The sequence below is a fragment of the Vulpes vulpes genome, chromosome 2 (genome assembly GCF_048418805.1).
Source record: "Vulpes vulpes isolate BD-2025 chromosome 2, VulVul3, whole genome shotgun sequence".
Classification (NCBI taxonomy): Eukaryota; Metazoa; Chordata; class Mammalia; order Carnivora; family Canidae; genus Vulpes; species Vulpes vulpes.
This window is the reverse complement of record NC_132781.1, coordinates 137,014,432-137,032,776: the sequence shown is the minus strand read 5'-3', so window position 1 is coordinate 137,032,776 and position 18,345 is coordinate 137,014,432. Positions and strand designations below refer to the sequence as shown.

The 18,345-nt window shown below is 44.3% G+C and overlaps 1 protein-coding gene across 3 annotated transcripts in view; it reads left to right on the top strand.

The window, feature by feature from the left end:
- PIK3R1 (phosphoinositide-3-kinase regulatory subunit 1) overlaps positions 1 to 18,345 on the top strand; it is a 574,745-nt gene that overhangs the window by 466,512 nt on the left and 89,888 nt on the right. For 2 of the 3 annotated variants that reach the window (XM_072750075.1, XM_072750074.1), the window contains one exon: positions 14,469 to 14,631. The exons of the other annotated variant lie outside the window; for it this stretch is intronic. The gene's annotated coding sequence lies outside the window, so the exon portion shown is untranslated. The remainder of the gene's footprint in view (positions 1 to 14,468; positions 14,632 to 18,345) is intronic. 3 annotated transcript variants of the gene reach the window in all.

Genomic DNA, 18,345 nt, shown 5'->3' with positions numbered 1-18,345 from the left:
AGCTGAAAGCTATAAACTCCTTTACAAAGACCAGCTGAGTCTTCTGGCCACTATGGTCTCTGGTTTTTTACACTGATAAATAAGGTGTCTTTTTCCCCCGCTATGTGGAGGAGTAGCAAAAAACATTTTTTCATATAGACTTGAATTCTTTCGTGCAATAAGTCAAGTGTAGAGACATTCCTTAAGAAATTACTTTCAACTTTAAATGATATTGTACATTTGGAATTAAGCAATTATCACTAGCTTAATCTCTGTCCTTTCAAGCTTCTGACAGTACCAGATATTTGAAGAAAAACATGTGTGAATTTACTCATTGTGTGTTATGGGTTGTAAATGATCCCATCTAATGGAATAAAACCTTAGCATCATTCAAAATCATTTGTATAAAAATAAAAATCTCAAGATTATGGCCAATCAGTGTTCATCCACAAAATGTTTTGTGAATTAAAATATAATTTACTACTGGTTCTTTGTTTTTCTTGAGCTTTTAATATTATTTCATGTTATTTGAACTTGAAGTATTAAGTTTACTTTCTTAAATCATTTGAAAATATCTGATAAGCCTGCATAATCAAAGATGGCAAATATTTTAAGTTATTTATATTTATATATATAAATATAAATTTTTATATATATGTGTGTATATATATATATATATATATATATATATATATATTCCACACTACTATTTTATTTATTAGCAGCCAAGTAATCATTGAAACAGTATGAAATATAAGTACGGGGTCAAAAAAAAAAACCCTAGAAGGTCCTTATTAAATTTGGACCTAAGAGCCTATGCTTCAAGCTATGTTTTTTTTTTTTTTATATTCTTTTTCTCTTCATGCCACACATCTTTATGTCTCAAAGTTTATACACTCAGCATGATTTCCAAGCACTTTTGCAGAATTTCATCATTACTGTTACATAAAACATTCAGTGATTACTCTTCATCATTAATCACACAACAGCTCTGAATTTTCCAGAATTTAGTTCGAATAAACATCAGAACCACAGGACCTCTCTTGGGGGCTTTAATAGTTTTTTTTTTCTTTCCTTCTCTCTCTTTCTTTTTCTCTCTCTCTTAATTTTGTGGCCAACAGTGTAACCAAGTTGCATTTATTCCTTGGTGTTGGCTTTGTCTCTTGGCCTCTTGCATGTCTGTGCTGAGCCCTGTCTGTCCTGGGCTGAGCCCTTCTTCCACTTTCCTTTGCTCTCAGAATGAACCAGAACATCGTGTTCTGAAGCTGCCCCAGCACACATGCTTCATCACGCTTGCCAAGTTTGCAGCTGACCAATTGGCCTACTTTAGAGGGCTTGCATTTAGAAAATTTACAACCCTTTATTTCCATCTCCCGATCAGCCCTCCACCCCCCCAAAAAAGAGTGTGCCAAATGTACTGATAAATCAAGAGTCCTTTGGTTTTGTTGCAACAAAATAGGCAGTCACTTCTTTTCCTTCCTTGGCTCTCAGCCTCGTCATTCCCTCCTGAATTGATGGAAAATAGTGGTGGATGTGTCCTTACAAAGACACTCAAGAGTGAGCACCTCTGTATTAATAACTAATTTTAAAAGAAACATACTCACAAAATGATACACTTTTCATTTTCTAAGGCAATTACCTTCTAAAAACCAATATACCGAAATGTGCCTTCTTTAAGAGTAGGAAGACAGAGTTGGAGTCTTGCTTTTTCACTGAGGTCAGTTCAATTGGGGCTTTTGTATCTCGTTATATTCAACAGTCCTTACTGGCATTTGAATCTTCTGAACTTTTTTAATAGATTCAAGACCAAGTGTGAGAGGGTGAGGATTTAATGGAGTAAAGACAGACTGTGGGACAATCCCCACATTTCTCATGATATTAGTGATTATTATATATATATATATATATATATATATATATATATATATATACTCTCCTCACTTCTTCAGGAAAAGAAGATGTCAGATGAAATCCAGATTCTTATGGGTCCTAAAGCTTATCAAATATGGAACCCTTTTTATGAAAGAGAACATGAAATTAAGTTCAAAAGTACATATGAAAAAAGAAACCATAACGAATTACACATTTTAAGAAGCATCCAGAAAAATAGCATTATTATAATTAGCATTAATTAATGAGTATGTTTACTACTACACCTTCACTGCTTGACTCACCTATATAATAATTTTTTTCTCTCCTTTTTTGGCCTTATATTCTTTGATCCTTCTTCATAGGGCAAATGTTTTATAATACCATTTCATGGAGAGATAATTTTGTCTTCTGGCATAGTAGATAGAAATATGTTTTTCATTATTGCTGGTTTATAAAAGGTTCTTTCAGCTTTAAAACTTGTTGGTCATGCCACAGCTGAAACGATGTCTTGCTCTGGAGGTGCCTGTTGTCGTAGGAAAAGCCCTTAGAGGCTTCAGATCTTTGCTGTTGCTGGACCACTGCCCCAGCAGCTGGTCTAGCTCAGCCAGGTCCAGCATCCGGTTAGTGGTCTGGGCAGGGGAAGGGACATTGCAGAGCACAAGGTGGTCCTGGTGCAGCCTTAGTCTGGAGGGCACTACACAGAGAGTGGAGCGGTATCTGAATCAGAACCTTCACCTTCTCCTTGGTGCCAATGATAAGTTCCAGATACTTACGGAGGCCCCATGGAGTACAGGATGTCACTGGGGGCCAGCAAAAGTGGTCAGGTTTCAGCAGCCCATTGACCTCACCTAGAGACCCAAGATACAGAGCACAGCCCCCTAGCTGTGGGGCAGCATGCCAAGAACCAAGATGAGCCCCAAATTTCTGAGGAAGACACCTATACCTTAGAAGGGACCCATGAAAGTAAGCAGCTATGAAACTCAAAGTTCATCAGTTTTACCAAGAATCCACCTCTAGAGGTGACTTGGTGGCTCACTCAGTTTGGCATCCCTTGATTAGGGCTCAGGTCATGATCTCAGGGTCATGGAATCAAGCCCCCAGTGGGACTCTATGCTCAGCAGGGAATCTGCTGGAGAGTCTCTCCCTCTACCCCTTTCCATACATTCTCTCTTTCTCTCTCCCTCTCTTACATGTAAATAAACCTTTAAAAAAAAATTTAAAAGCCACGTCTATACTCCATGCTTGGCACATGGTAAACATTTGTAGAACTGAATTCCCTGGCCACAGTGACCTCTACATAATATTTAGTATACTTAAAATTGTGGGCTCCACGGTCAGGTTTATGGCTGTATCCTTATCATTTAGAGCAGTACCTAGCACATGGTTGGTTGCTAAATAAATAAGAACTGCCTTTCTCTGAGTATTTTTCCATTTGTAGAGAGGACCAAAATTAGTTGCCAGTGGATTTTATTTTTCTGGGTTAAAAGCTTCCGGATATTGCTCACTTTTAACATCTTCATCCACACTTGAGATACTCTTTCTTATGTCATCGAGCCTCCCACTCCCCCCGCCCTGTCCCCAGCCCACTACAATGGATGGCAGGGCCGGGGGTGGGAGGACTTTAAAGCATAGTTGAAGCATCATGTCATTGTCTTCTCATTTTGAGTGCATGCTCTGTTGCTGCTCAGATAGTCAAATGTCAAGACTTTCAGACTGGAATTCTTCCAAACACACTATAATGCCTGCACTTTTCCAGAGTAAAAAAGCTATTTACTTTTTTTTTTTTTTTTTTTTTTAACATTTAGGCTAAGATGTTGGGAGATTTTTTTAAATACAAGCCAGTTTTCTTGTTTCTTGAGGATTCTAAGATGTACCTTTTGACCCAGGGGCAGAAAATAATGCAGCTAATCTGTAGATGGTTGTGGCCTTGCCATTTCTTGAGCCTACATGTCACCATGGGGAAGTCTCATTATACAGAGAGTGAGCAGGGATGGAAAGAACACACGAAATTCATAGGCTACATAGAATCTCATGGCTAGGAGTGACATAATGTAATCTACTTCTTTATTAGGAAACTGAAACTCAGAGATAAATGAATTGCCCTGAGTTATAATCAAGAGTGGCATTAATCAGTTCTGTCAGGGTAGTGTAATAAAGCCATTCCTCAAACTAAGTTTTAAAACTTGTCCTATCTCTTATTTTCATCTCCCCATCCGTTCTTGCCTCTACTACTATGATAACCGTGATTAATTATGTCTGCCTCAGTAATGTTCCAAAACTCAATATTATATAAAGAGGCTCCCTGGAAGACCAAGAGAATCAGGGGTGGGTGTTACCTGGGAGGAAGTTGACTTTGGCATAGTGTTAATAAGCACCTCGTGAGCATTTGAAGAACACTTAATGAAATAAATTCAGTACAATGAATCCTTGTTCCTAACTGCCTGAACAGTGCTGCAGAATGCAACACTTGGGATTAATTTATAATTTTGCTCCATAATCATCTATTAGACCACTGCTCCAAGTCAGGCACTTTGCTCAGAGGAGCCTATCTTGATAATTAAGACATGGACCCTGCCTTCCAAGAGGTCGCAATGCAGTGGAGAAGGCAGATGTATAATGTATCAGTTTCTATTGCTGTATAACAAATCACAAGTTGAGCAGCTTGGAACAGTACCCATTTATTAGCTCACATTATGGTAGATCAGAAGTCTCAGTATAGCACGGATGGGCTATACTGGGCTAAATCATGGGTTCAGGTGGGCTGAAGTTTCCTCTGGAGCTGGGATCTTACTCCAAGCTGGTGTGCTTGTGACCGCACTCATTTCCTTGAGGTTACTGGACTAAGTTCCTTACAGGGTGTCCGTCAGGGACCGGTCTCAGATCCTAAAGACTGGTTGTGTTTCTTGCATGTGGCCTCCTCCACTGCCAGCCTAGCAATCTCCCTTGCCTCAGATCCCTCTCACACTTTGTGTCTTCTGAAGAAACTCATCTCTGTGCAAAGTTGACCTGATCAGATAGGTCAGTCCAGCCAAAGGGCGATCATGTTGTTTGAAGGTTAACCGATGTGGACATCCGTAAAATCCCTTTTGCCATATAGCGTTACATGGTCACACACAGTGGGAAGGAATCATACAAAGGGGTCTTTAGGGGTCATCATAAAATTCTGTCTGCCCCATGCAACAGAAAGTTCCCACCTCCCAGAGTAAATGATATCTGGAAGATTGCTGCAATGAGCTGTGGGAAACTAGAGAGGCAAGTAAGTCAGCCTGGTGGAATAGATAGAGTTGGCATAAGGGAAGAGGTCCAGTTTGAGCTGATTGGAAAGAACGACTAGGAATGCAACAGGGAGAGAAAGGCCAGGGTCTTCGGCTTACATGCCCCTGTTTCATTTTTTTCCTTGAGGTCACAGACTGTGCCTCCCTTGGAGACCCACTGCCCTAAAAAATATTAGACAATTAGTGAAACCTGAATGTTGATCTGATATTTAGGAGTCATTAATTTTTAAGAGTGATGGTGATACCATGGATTTTTAAAAAGACTATATCCTAGCAATACATATAGACACATTGGTAAATGGAATCATAAGTCTTAAAAAATTAAAATAATAAAGTTTGATTTTGAAAAAAATGTTCAGGTCTTTGAAGATAAACATGTGTGCATGTACCCTCAGCCTACATATATCAGTTGCACAGGCTGTCAATTCTTCTTGGCTGTATGTGTTCCATGTAGAATCACTGAATGTTGGAACAGTGGGAGAACGTTGTGTTGTGTACTCTATTTTTTTTTTTTTACATAGTGGGTAGAATTGAGGCCAGGAAGCTGAAATGACTTTGCCTAAAGTCATATAGCTACAGGCAGTGCTTAAACTAGAACCAGAGTGTGCTTTTGGCTCCACTTCTCTGGTCCCTAGCATAGTGTTGTTTGAGAGTTCTCATTTTGGAACCACACTGCCTGGGGTCAGTGCTTGGCCCTGCCACTTACTAAGGGGGTAGGGTAAATTAATCTTTCTGGACCTTGATTTCCCCATCTGTTAAATGGGGGCACAGTAATAGCATCTATCTCTTGGATATAAACCACATGAAAGAACATCATAAATGTACTGAGTGCTGGGTCCTTCCTACCATCTCCAGCTCACAACTCACTACTTCAATGGCATTGATTCTTTTCCCATTCTGGCCCAACCTGGAGCACCTCTCAGGAGTCTAATAGTCTGGTTACATCCAGTATGAAATAAATCACAATCTGTCAACCATCTATCTATATCTGCTCCAAAAAAGAATCTCTGCTGATGATGGTATGGGAGAAGAGAGTCCCTAATTTTACTCCTAATCTTTCTAACCTTTAGTTTTCTCTTTTTGCTTTTCCTGACTGTTGATAGATGCTGAAGGAGCAGGGTTCAGTGTTCTCCTCTTTCTACCTGCTTAGTATTGAGATTTGCCACCAGGAGAGGATCAGATAAGCTCAGTCAGTGGCAACTTGCTGATAAGGCTTAACCGGTGACCTCTGCTCTTAGCTGCATTTTGTACTTTTACCAAAAGTTAAAGCCTAAACCAAAGGATCTGTAATGTTACAGTTTTAGTATCAGTTAAGAGTGGGACAGGTTTGCATTTTCGTTGTGTTTTGCTGGTGTGAGATAAGGGACTAGGAAAGGGAGGAAACCCATGTCTTTCTTATGAATACAGGTTCCACGCCCCAGGCTGAGAGGGAGCTAAAGCTAACTAGGTGAGCAGGTAGGAAAGGAGTGTTGTATTTTCCCCAAGACTTCCTGAGGCAGCCCAGCTGGGGTAAAAATCAGCATTGCCTTCCGGGGACAAAAGGGTTGAGGTGGAAGGCAGATCTGCCAAGAAGCAAAGAGTTTACTGAGAACAAAAAAGCATGCATCATCTCTAAAATGCCACAGTAGAACAGAGTGCCCCATGAGTGACCTTAGGAGTGAGTCCAAACCCAGAGGTCACACCCTTCTTTTACTTGAGCTTGGTTGGTGCAATGGGACACAGACAAATGCAAGACGCCGAGACACTAACACTCCTTTTCCCACACTCTTGGTACATTTGGACTTGGTACACTGTCCCAAGAGTTGGGGGTGGGAGTTGGGAGATACATTGGCCTCTGTGACCAAGAGTTGGTTGGACTCTGGAAGAGCACCGGAACTACGGCCAGGTCAACACAACAGCCCACATGGAGTTCCATCTGTACTTCCTTGTCACACAGTTCTCTGGAGATAGGAGGAAGTGGACCCATAGAAACTGGAAGACTAGATGTAATAGCTCATCTGCTAGAAGAGAAGACCTAGGTCAGGAACCTAGCAGTGACATGGAAGGAGGGAAGGGTGAGGAAGCAGAAGTTTATGTCTTCATGTTGAGGGGCCCCAGAGGTTATTAAAAGGCTTTATGCACTTTCTACAGACTTAATAGACACATGTTTTCACACCTATATGCCACTGCTTTTCCAAATGTATATGGGAGCTATAGAGAGTATGGTCATGTGATTAATATCATCCCTAATTTATAAGTCCTTATTTTATCGATGAATACAGCTCCTATCTTATGGGGACCTGTGACTTTCAAAAGAGATTCTTGTTCTTGAAAATATATGAAACATTGGGCTGTATCATTGCCTCTTCATGACCACTACCATGGGCTTCAATCATGCACCAGGTTTATGAATACAATCCCTTTGCCTACCACTTCCACCACCAGAGAGTATCTATTTGGTGTCCTGTTTGGAACATTGAATAAAATAAACGTGTCTGTTAAAAATTTCCTTTAAAATATCTCTCAGTGTATTTCTATTAAAGAAAATAATTTTTATTTTTCCCTTGGGTGAATTCACGGAACCCATCTTCCCTAATTCATCTTTCTCCATATATAGATTTGGAGGCAGATTCTTTTGGATCAGACTGAACTCTGCTTTATGAGTCTTCCCTCTCCAAAAAAAAAAAAAAAAAGGCAAATGTGACCTACAGGAAAGATGCACCTAAGTAATCTGGGATCTTGATAAGACATTAAAAGTTTGGTCCTCAGATTGCTAGTTAAATAACAGTTCAAGGTCAAAGGCACACTGCTGATTTTGTCCATTTTTTTCCCCACTAAAGTAAGCTGTCAGACAATTTTAGTGACATTGCTAACATGGCGACAAAGTTGTTGTAATTTTTGTAATTTATGAAAATACACTATAAAATACTTAAACAAGATGGAAGTAAACAAAGTGGCCTCATTAGTCCGGAGACAGAGGTGATTAAAATTTTGTGTCTCGCTGGGTAACAGTTGTGCTTACACCTGAGGTTATTTTATTTATTTTTATTTTACAAATACTGTAGACATCAAACAAATGTTATGTATGTACTGGGTAGAAATGTGTAGTGTGCAGTGAGTTTACGTACACCTAATTCCTTTCCTCCATCATCTTTGTCCTCCTGTTTATCATCACAGAGTCAGTTGCCCTTTGTGGGTTTTTTGGAAAATGATTCCACCTCATCTGAATTTTTCTATAATTCCCTGTAATGAAGAGTAGATATTGTGTGTATAAGTCATGGGCTTACTCTGTACTCCCGTGGCCAATTCATCTGTTCTGGGCCACGGTCACCTGGTACCTTGAATTGAAAGTGGACAAGGCATAAACTGTGTGTTTCCCCAAGAAAGAGGAAAAGATGTTATTAGCGTCATACCAAGATTGGATTTTAGCTGTACCATTTATAAGCTGCATAATCATACTGAACAAAGTACTAAACCTTTCTGACATGCCTTTTTCTCTTCTGTTAAAAAAGAAAAAAAAGAAAAACAACAACAAAACCTTGCAGGGCTGTAGTGAGCGAGGATATGAACACAGAGTACCTGATGCCGTTCCTCGCACGTGAAAGCTCTCAGGAAATGAGAGTTATTGATAAAGGTCGCCCTTGGCCCTGATCAGGAGAAGACAGTCTCCTTTGGTTGCACCAAAGTGCAACTTAGATCAGGAAATGAGAGTCATCGGGGATCCCTGGGTGGCGCAGCGGTTTGGCGCCTGCCTTTGGCCCAGGGCACGATCCTGGAGACCCGGGATCGAGTCCCACATCTGGCTCCCAGTGAATGGAGCCTGCTTCGCCCTCTGCCTGTGTCTCTGACATTCTCTCTCTCTCTCTGTGTGACTATCATAAAAAAAAAAAAAAAATGAGAGTCATCAATAAGCGTGGCCCTTGGTCCCAATCAGAAGAGAGTCTCCTTTGGTTGCACCCAAGTGCAACTTAGATCAGGAAATGAGAGTTATTGATAAAGGTCGCCCTTGGTCCTGATCAGGAGAGGACAGCCTCCCTTGGTTGCCCCCAAGTGCAGCCTAGAGCTCCCTGCTCACAGCCCCCTGCCCCTCTGACCCAGGTCTTTAAGGCTCTGTGCGGCCCCTGTGCCAGCCGGGTGTTTGTCGTCGTTGTCCCCCCGCCCAGGAGGCCCAGCCGCAACCTGCAGCTGCCCGCAGGGGAGGGACACGGGCCGGCCAGGGGCAGGCGGGTGGGGGCACCTGGCATCTGTCGCCTGTCGCGGGCCGGGATGGCCCAGGCTGGCCCCCGGGCGCCCCACCCGCCGCTAGGAAGAGTCCACGGAGAAGGCGCACTGTGGCTGAGCCTCAGGCCTTGGGGGAGGGGGGATGGGAAGGTTCAGCCCCGCCTGTGTTTGCACCCTGACCTCCAGTCACAATGGAGCGACTTGAGCCTGGCTCCCTCCTGGGCCCTGGAGCCTGTTCTCTGACCCACGGACAGGAGCGAGTTGAATACATACCTGTCCCTTTGCTTTTGCTGGTGTTGGCTCGCAGGGCCCCAGGGAGGATCCACTGGGGGGGGGGGGGGGCACAGGCCTGGGGACACCAGGTGCTGTCTCTCAGGGCGGGCATCCTGAGGCTCGGCGGCCCTGGAAGCCACCCCCAGGAGAAAACCCGAGCGAGACCCCGTAGAGTAGATCCGAACAAATGGAAGGACAACTGGAATCCCTAACAACATAGAAGTGCTTGGAAGAAAAAGTGGGGACGGGGAAGATAGAGGAGGGAACCGTGGGAGTGGGGCGTTAGTGTGGTAAGGCGGGTGAGCCACGGGCACCTGACACCTTACTATGCTCTTGTCCATGCTTGAGAATTTACAAAGTGAACGCATTAAAAAAAATACTACAGTAAAATGCCCCTGTGGTCCTCCCTTCTCTCAGGCTACAATGCAAAACGTGGATTTTCTTTTATTTTTTTTTTAAGATTTATTTATTTATTCATGAGAGACGGACACAGAGAAACCAAGACATAGACAGAGGGAGAAACAGGCTCCTTGCAGGGAGCCCGACGTGGGACCGATCCTGGGACTCCAGGATCATGGCCCACACAGAAGGCAGGTGCTAAACCCATTGAGCCACTCAGGGATCCCTGGGTTTTCTTTTAAATGTCCACTCTGTTCTGTTTCTGATATTTTCAGTTATCTTTCTTTAGCATGTCAGAATTTGTTTTTGTTTTTTTTTCTGGTGATAGAAAAGTATGTTATAACTGTGATAAATTGAGAAATGCAGAAAAGAAGTGTAAGGAAGAAAGTGTAAGCCCCATGTCCTTGAATTGGTGTTGATTTTTTATGTATTTCCGTTTCTGTCTTCATAGATGCGCACATACACAGATAGATATTTTCAGTATACTTAGGTGGAATCCAATTCTCCTTAACTTTATACCATGTTTTTTTCCACTTTTGGTGACCATTTTCCAGACCATTAGATATTCTTCAGAAAATCACTTGTAAAAAAAAAAAATCACTTGCAAGGACTTGGGAATATTTTTACCGTATGTGTCTTGTTGCCAGAAGAAGTTCAGGACAGAGTTTTACATATACCATGCCATACTTAAACAAAATCAAACAGGACTTTTATAACTAGCGATCACAGGAAATTTATTTTGCACTAGATAGATGGCCTTCTTCAGAATAATTGAAGAATTGTGGCCAGATTCAGTGGAATATTTGGCAACTACAAGTAAATAGTAAGAGGCCCGTTTTTTCACCTTCAGATGTGCTCCAAAAGGGAAATGAGAAGAAGGAATGAAAATAGAGCACAAGGGTGGGGTGTGGATGTGAAGAGCAAAGGCAGAGACAGGAGATAGTGCCTCAGCTCTCGTGCACATCCGCGGTCTCAAGGCCTTGCAGCAGCGGATGTGATCTTGTCTTTTAATTAAGGACTGTAGAAGCAAAACTCAAAAGACTTCAGCAAAAATCACAAATATTAAGAGGAAAAGATATATTACATATGAGAAATGCAGAGGAAACAAAGTGATGGCAGGCAGATGCAAGGACAGGCCCTTCAGCAGCATTGGAGGACCTGCTACACACCTGGCCATGCGCTGGGTATGAAGATGGGTGCGTCAGCCACAGGCTAGGGAGGACTCCGGATAGAAGGGAGCCATCTCAGCTCCGCGTTGGAATTGCATAGGGAGAGAAATGGTTGAAGTCCAGTGAGAGCCCGGCAGAAGACCAAAGAGGTTTCGCAGAAGATCAGAAGGTCTCAGGGAGAAAGCAACTTTGCAGCCAAGTTGAGAAGAATGAGACCTCACAAGCATAGGAGAACAGATGTCACTGGGGGACTTTGCACACTTGATTAGCAAAGAAAAGCAACTGTAGTTTAAAATGTTTTTTCCTCATGGGCTTAAGACCCAAAATTATTTGAAACAGGTATGCATTTATTTATTTATTTATTTGTATGTATGTATTTATTTATTTATTTATTTATTTATTTATTTTAAAAGAAGTATTCCTGAAACATTTTGCACTGGATGGACTTTGATATTTCTAAGTATATTTCGATTAATAATGGGACTTGATATTTAAAGAAGGATTATCGTGAATTTGTTGATCAAGATGACCCCTTATTTTCTGGGCTGTTTTCTCGTATAGGACTTTCCATACCATTTGTGGTTCGTGCTACCATGTAAACAGATATCGCCCCACTTGTTCCATTTGCTAGTTCCAAGCACAAAACGACCCTGAGTTTTATGTTTATTTGCTGCCACCTTCCCACCTATCCACACACATGCGCTTACTGTGCTCTTATGGTGAGTATTAAAATTCAGGTGACCAAAGGGAGGCCCTCGTACAGGCAGATATGGCCAGAGTGAATGCAAAATTTCAAACATGAACTTAAAAATAAAGTTTAGTTTATTTTGAAAACCCTCACACTTGCAAAGCTGACTCAGTGTTCTTAATTCTCAGGATTTCTTTTCTTTTTTTTTTTTAACGTGTTTGCAGCCTCCCTCGACTGACGCAGTGACTGTTACAGGCAGGCCAGGGGTATAATTACAGCTTTGCAAATAGAGAACCCAAAATGAAGAGGTGAGGTCAGCTGCTAGCTGCTGTGCCAGGTGGGCCCCTAAATTGTCACCTGTTGAAATGGAGCTGTTTTTTTGCAGTGACTAGGAGCTGCATCCTCAGCAAGCTTCAGGTCCATCAAGTCACGAAGCTCTCTTTTTTAGGAGATGCCTCATGCTCCACTCACCACTTCAGTTAGAGCACTTGACCCTTGATGGTGTTGAAAATATCTGTGCATTTATGATGGGAAGATTATGTGCCGTGAAATCTATCTGAACGGGTAGGAGGCAGAGAGTCTATTCTTACCTTCCTGTATTTTTCCTCTGATCACCAGGCCAGAATGTGTTTCACTGTGGTTAGAGTAAATAAAGACTCAGGATGACTTTTTTTTTTTTTCAAACAAAAACAAAAAATTCAGTTGTCCTGAGGAGCACTGATAATATGAAATAGTACAACTGTAGTTGTTATTCAAAGGGTCATCTTGATTTCACACAAAAAATAAATAAATAAATTTTTTAAAAAGGTCATCTCGGTTTCAATTCTATTAAATGTTTGTTTTTCAGAATATAGTGTTCCGTGGATCTGTTTCTAGTTTGAGCAAAGACTACTTTTCAAGGTTATGTTTTTAAAAAGACAAAGATATTTTAGAGCATTGCATGATTCCATTCGCGAAGGTTTTAGGTCCTTTGTACCGTTGTTCTTCCTCTCCTTAAGTGTGGACTTCATACCCATTGGAGGAGCCTCTGGTAGTAGAAGTGTTGCTGTGGTAACTGCGATCTGGATTAATGATCTCAGGAGTGATTTTGGTGAGGATATTGTTCTGGGTGCTATTGCTGCATAACAGATCACCCCCAAACCAGTAGCTACCACTACCCCTTAGTTCTCCCAGTCTTGGGGGCTGGGAATTTAGGAAGAGCTCAGCGTGGGCAGGTGCCAGTGCTGTTGCAGCCTGGTTCTGGGGAAGCCGCTGTAACCCAAGCTGCCCTGTGCTCGCTCCCAGGCCCACAGTTGAAGAGTCCCCTGGGAGCCAGCAGGGGTGGTGAGCAGAGCCCTTCAGTCAGCATAGGGGCCTCAGGGGGTAGTCAGACTTCCCACATGGTGGGTGGCTTCTGCCACGGTGATTGTCCCAGCAGAACCTTCCATCCTTGCCTCTGCCACAACATAGCATCACTGCTGCAAGACTCCTTTGGTCACAAACGAGTTGCAAAGATTGGCCCCCTCTTGTTGCAAGGAATAGCAAAGCCATTCTTAGGCTGCCCTCTGTGGGCTTCTGTGTTTTTCTCTGAGAATAACAGCTTAGTGTGTATTATCTTAAACGGTAGCCTGGATCCTCCTCCAGACCCCACAAGTTTGTGTGTTTGTCTTGTGCATCCAGAAGCTAGCGTGGGTCTGTGTTCTAGCAAATGCTCCAAAGTATCTGTTAAACTAAACAGAGGGCCGACAAGCTCAGAACCCTGCCATCCAAATAAAAAAGTGACTTGTGGGCTACCAGCTTTTTACCTTCGATAAGTTGAAAGGCTTATCAGGCCGATAAAACCACCCTAATATGGAGATAACAGAAAAGCATGGGTTTTTAAAGGTCGAAGAGTCACAGAAATCCTGTGGTCCCACCCTTCCCCCCACCCAGGCCCTTCTCACCCCCCCTTCCCCCTCTCTAGGCCCTCCTCACCCCACCTTCCTCCCCCCTCTAGGGCTGCCTCACCCCCCCCTCCTCCCCCCCTCTAGGCCTGCCTCACCCCACCTTCCTCAACCCCTCTAGGCCCTCCTCACTCCCCCTTCTCCCCCCCTGTAGGCCTTTCTCACCCCACCCTCCTCCCCCACTCTAGGCCTGCCTCTCCCCCCCTTCTCCCCCCTCTAGGCCCTCCTCACCCCACCCTCCTCCCCCCCAGGCCTGCCTCACGCCACCTTCCTACTCCCCTAGGCCTGCCTCACCCCACCCCGCGCCCCCTCCCAGCCCTCCTTACCCAACTCCAGTTGTTCAGCTGAGGTCCTGGGAAGTTAAGTGACTTAACTAAATGACAGAGGTAGAGTGTCTATTTGTAAATGCCAGCCATTGCATCTTTTCCAAGATAAAGATAAAACATTTTGTCCGTCATCAGTCAGGTTATGACTTTATCAAAAATGGGGGGGGTGACTGAGGTTTAGATCTTTTTATATATGAGGCTGAGTGAGATGAGCCGAGAGGCCTTTCCTCCTCAGCCTTTCTATCCATTCCGTTGGTCAGACAGAGGAAGGTCTCAGAAAGATGGCACCTGGGAGCCATGAGACTCACCTCTTCAGATACAGGTCAGAAAAACCAACTCTCTGGCCCTTTCCTTGTGTCTTCCAGGAAAATCTTGTCGTTTCTACACTGGGGTGTTGCTGAGTCTGGAAGGCTTCCTGTGATTTACAAAACTGCCCATCAGGAAACGGAGATGTCCTGAGCCTGCATAAATCTGTGACAGGGGCCTGTGGGATTTCCAGGGGGTGACCCCATGTGGTCCTGTGATGTGGTAAGACACCAACCCAGCTGTTGTGGGTCAGGAAGGCAACACGTCAAGCCACCTTTTTTGCATCACAAAGGTGCAGTTTTGTCAAGAAGAACAGCATTTTTAACATCCCTATTCAGTAACTTAACAACGGAAGAAATCACACCTTCTCCTTTGAAGTTTCTATGACTTCCCTGAGCCAGAAAAGGCTCTTACTGCCTTAGCCTGTGTCAGGCCAGGCCTTATGGGAGGCTCTTCCAATTTAGTAAATTCCGTAAATTCCGTATTTACCGGGCAAGACGAATGATGGAATGAGGACTTGTTCTTAAGCTAATTCCATAGGCCAGTAGATTCTGCTTTAATTCATGAAGTCGCTGTTTGTGGAAGTCACAGACTTAGAGTGAGTGTTCGTACATGTTAATTCCCCTTTTGTTCCCCTCCGCACTGTGTAGTCAGTGACTCATGCGCACAATGTCGAGTGTTTCTCTAAAATCCTCTGAATCTTGGTTAGCAAGAAAAAAAAAGTCATGCATTTGGCCTCCCAAAGTTGCTAAGCCAGAAAAAGCTTTATTAAGGCTTTCTCTTAAGCTCCGTGCCTTGGTCAGGGATCTCCGGAGAACAAATAGAATATATGCCTGTGCAAGAACTAGACACTTGCATATGTATACACACACACACACACACAGAAAGACATTTATTTTTTTTTTATTTTTTTAAAAGATTTTATTTATTTATTCATGAGAGACACACAGAGGCAGAGACAGAGGCAGAGTAAGAAGCAGGCTCCCTGCAGGGACTCGATCCCAGGACCCCGGGATCATGACCTGAGCCAAAGGCAGATGCTCAACCACTGAGCCCCCCAGGTGTCCCCAGAAAGACATTTATTTTTAAAAATTTTTTTTTAAAGATTTTATTTATTTACTCATGAGAGACACACACACAGAGAGAGAGAGACAGAGACAGAGAGAGAAAGAGGCAGAGACAGGCAGAGGGAGAAGCAGGCTCCATGCAGGGAGCCCGATGGGGGACTTGATCCCGGGTCTCCAGGATCATGACCTGGGCCAAAGGCAGATGCTCAACCGCTGAGCCACCGAGGCGTCCCCAGAAAGATGTTTAATATAAGGAATTGGCTCTTGTGATTATGGAGGCTGACAAGTCCCAACATCTGTGGTCAGCAAACTGGAGACCTCAGGAGAGCCAGAGATTTAATTCCATTATGAGTCCAAGAGCCCGAGAACAGGAGTATAGTTCCAGGCCGAAGCCCACTGGCTAAAGACTCAGGAAGGGCCAGCGTTATAGTTTGAATCTAGGGAAAAAATAGCATCCCAGCTCAAGGTGGCCACGCAGGACGAGGAAACTGCCTCTTACTGGTGGGAGCCTTTTTGTTCTAGTCAGGTCCTCACCTAACTGGATGGGACCCACACACGTCAGAGAGAGACAGTGTGCTTTACTCAGCCTACCAATCCAGAACACCCTCACAGACCCAGCCAGAATGACGTTTGACTACCCCACGTCCCAGGCCAGCTGACATACAAAATGAACCATCACTCCTCCGACAAGTGCTGGTCAAACTGGAATCGTAGATGAAATTTGCATGGTTGTAACAAAAGTGATCTTCTGGTTAAAAAGCACGTTTTATTAAAATATGTAACATATCCAGTTCTCTGAGCCTTCGGGTGTCACCGTGCACTCAGCACTTCCCATTCCAGAGCACATGAACAAATGGGATGCCCCTTGTTCGTGTCGCTGGCAATGCATTTGCAGTGATCCTGGGGGGTCAGAAGGAGGGGTGTTCTGTGTCGCATGTTGCCTCTGTGACGCTCCAAGACAGGGGTGTTGGTGAAAGCTTTCTGTCTTCACTCCAGAAGCTGACAGACATGCCTGTAGAGTTCCTACGGGTCATGGAAACGCTAGCACAGCTTCGTGGATAGTCTCAGCAGTGACATTCCAGTGCACAGAGTTGGGAAGCACACCATCTGCACAGTTATACGATTTATCTAAAATTCAGAAATCGTCAGTGTGTTGCACTTTGATCACATTCAGAAACCGGTAGCTTTTTCCCCATTTGACGGTAGACGGTTTGGCTTGCACGGGGGAAGATCTACAACTGCAGATCTGTCAACACAGAAGCAAAATGGGGAACCTTGCAGAGTTCTTAGAACAAGAACAAAATTATAAGCACGATGGCTGAGGAAGGCTCGTGTTAGCGAGAATTCATGCTTCTGTTGGCTGGAATGCATATTTTTTTTTGTCATTACCATGATAAAGAGATGATATAATCTTATATACCTGCCGTTAGGCAGGTTTTGTTATCGTCCCTATGGTACAGTCTGGGAACAGAGGCCTGGTCGTGTACGTGGTTCACAGCAAGCAAGGAGCAGAGCTACCTGCAGGGATTCGAAACTGAGGAGTCCAATTTCGCGTCTAACTACCAAGCGAGGGTGATTTCTACCTCTGCCACCCAGGCAAAGCCATGTGGGCTCCAGTGACCCTGCAGGGCTGCTGGGCAAGTGCTCCCTTTTCCTGCTTTCAGGACATGCTGCTTGAGCCACAGGCAGAGGTCTAGGGGGACGAAATGAAAGCCCAGACTTAGCAGAGGGCAGAGGCTTCTCCTGCAGTCACCTGTCCTCAGAAGTTTTCTTACACCCCACCCCCATCCATCATGCAACCTGCCCTCAACCACATGCGCCTTGGAGTATTGTACTGTGCATTCTACTCAAGACTTGGGCTATGCTTTGAAGTTTTTGCTACCTTTGTATCAAAAAATTTTTTGCGCAGAATTTTAATTTCCACAGCCAGGTAGCCTGCTCTGAGTAAATATCCCCCTTCTCTTATTGGTCTTCATCCACATATCAAGAGGGGGCCCTCTCTCACAGGTAGAGTCGGGGGCTGGGGATGGCGAGGTGAGCAGAGCAAACGTGGCCTCTGCCTCCACAGAGGTTAAAGTCTGCTGAGGAAGCCGAACAGTGCTCACAGATCATTCACACGTCGTAGAAAGAGGCACCGTGACTAGGGTGTAAAGGAAGAGTGTGCTGAGCCCAGAGTGGGGGGCTGGCCTAGCCGGAGATTCCAGGGGAGCCTTCCCGGAGGTGGTGGTACACGGTGCAGCTCCGGGGAGGAAAGGGGACGCCTCAGAGGATGAACCTGCTTAGAGGCCCTCTACCCAGGCAGGAAGGAGTGTGGGGATTTTGAGGAACTGAAAGAAGGCCCACGTGGCCGGAGAACAAAGGCTGGGGACGTGGCACAGGGAGAGGGAAGAGAAGCCAGCCAGGCCCGAGACTGCCGGGCCCGTGGTAAGGAGTTTGGCCTACACACGCGGAGTGGTTTCCACAACTCTGGCTGCCCATCAGAATCACCTGGGGAGCGTTTTAGAAACACTGACCAGAGAATCTCATTCCAGAAAATTAAATCCAAACTCCTGAAAGTGAGACCTGAGCGTAGGTTTTTTTGTTTGTTTTTTCGTTTTTAAAGCTTCCAGGTGATTGGAAATCATGACCCTCCACTCGTGGATAAACACAAGGTATTTAAAAGGGACCATGTGTACCATGTGCTTTTAGGGCCAGAGGCATGTCATCACAGGATCGATGTTTCAGAAGCCTTCCGGGGCTGGGACCCTGGGGTTGGGAAAGTTGGGTCTGCTCTCGGAAAGGAGACAGAGCGGCCTGGGGGGCTTGGTGGTTTAGGGCCGCCTTCGGCCCAGGGCGTGACCCCGGGGTCCTGGGATCGAGTCCCGCCGAG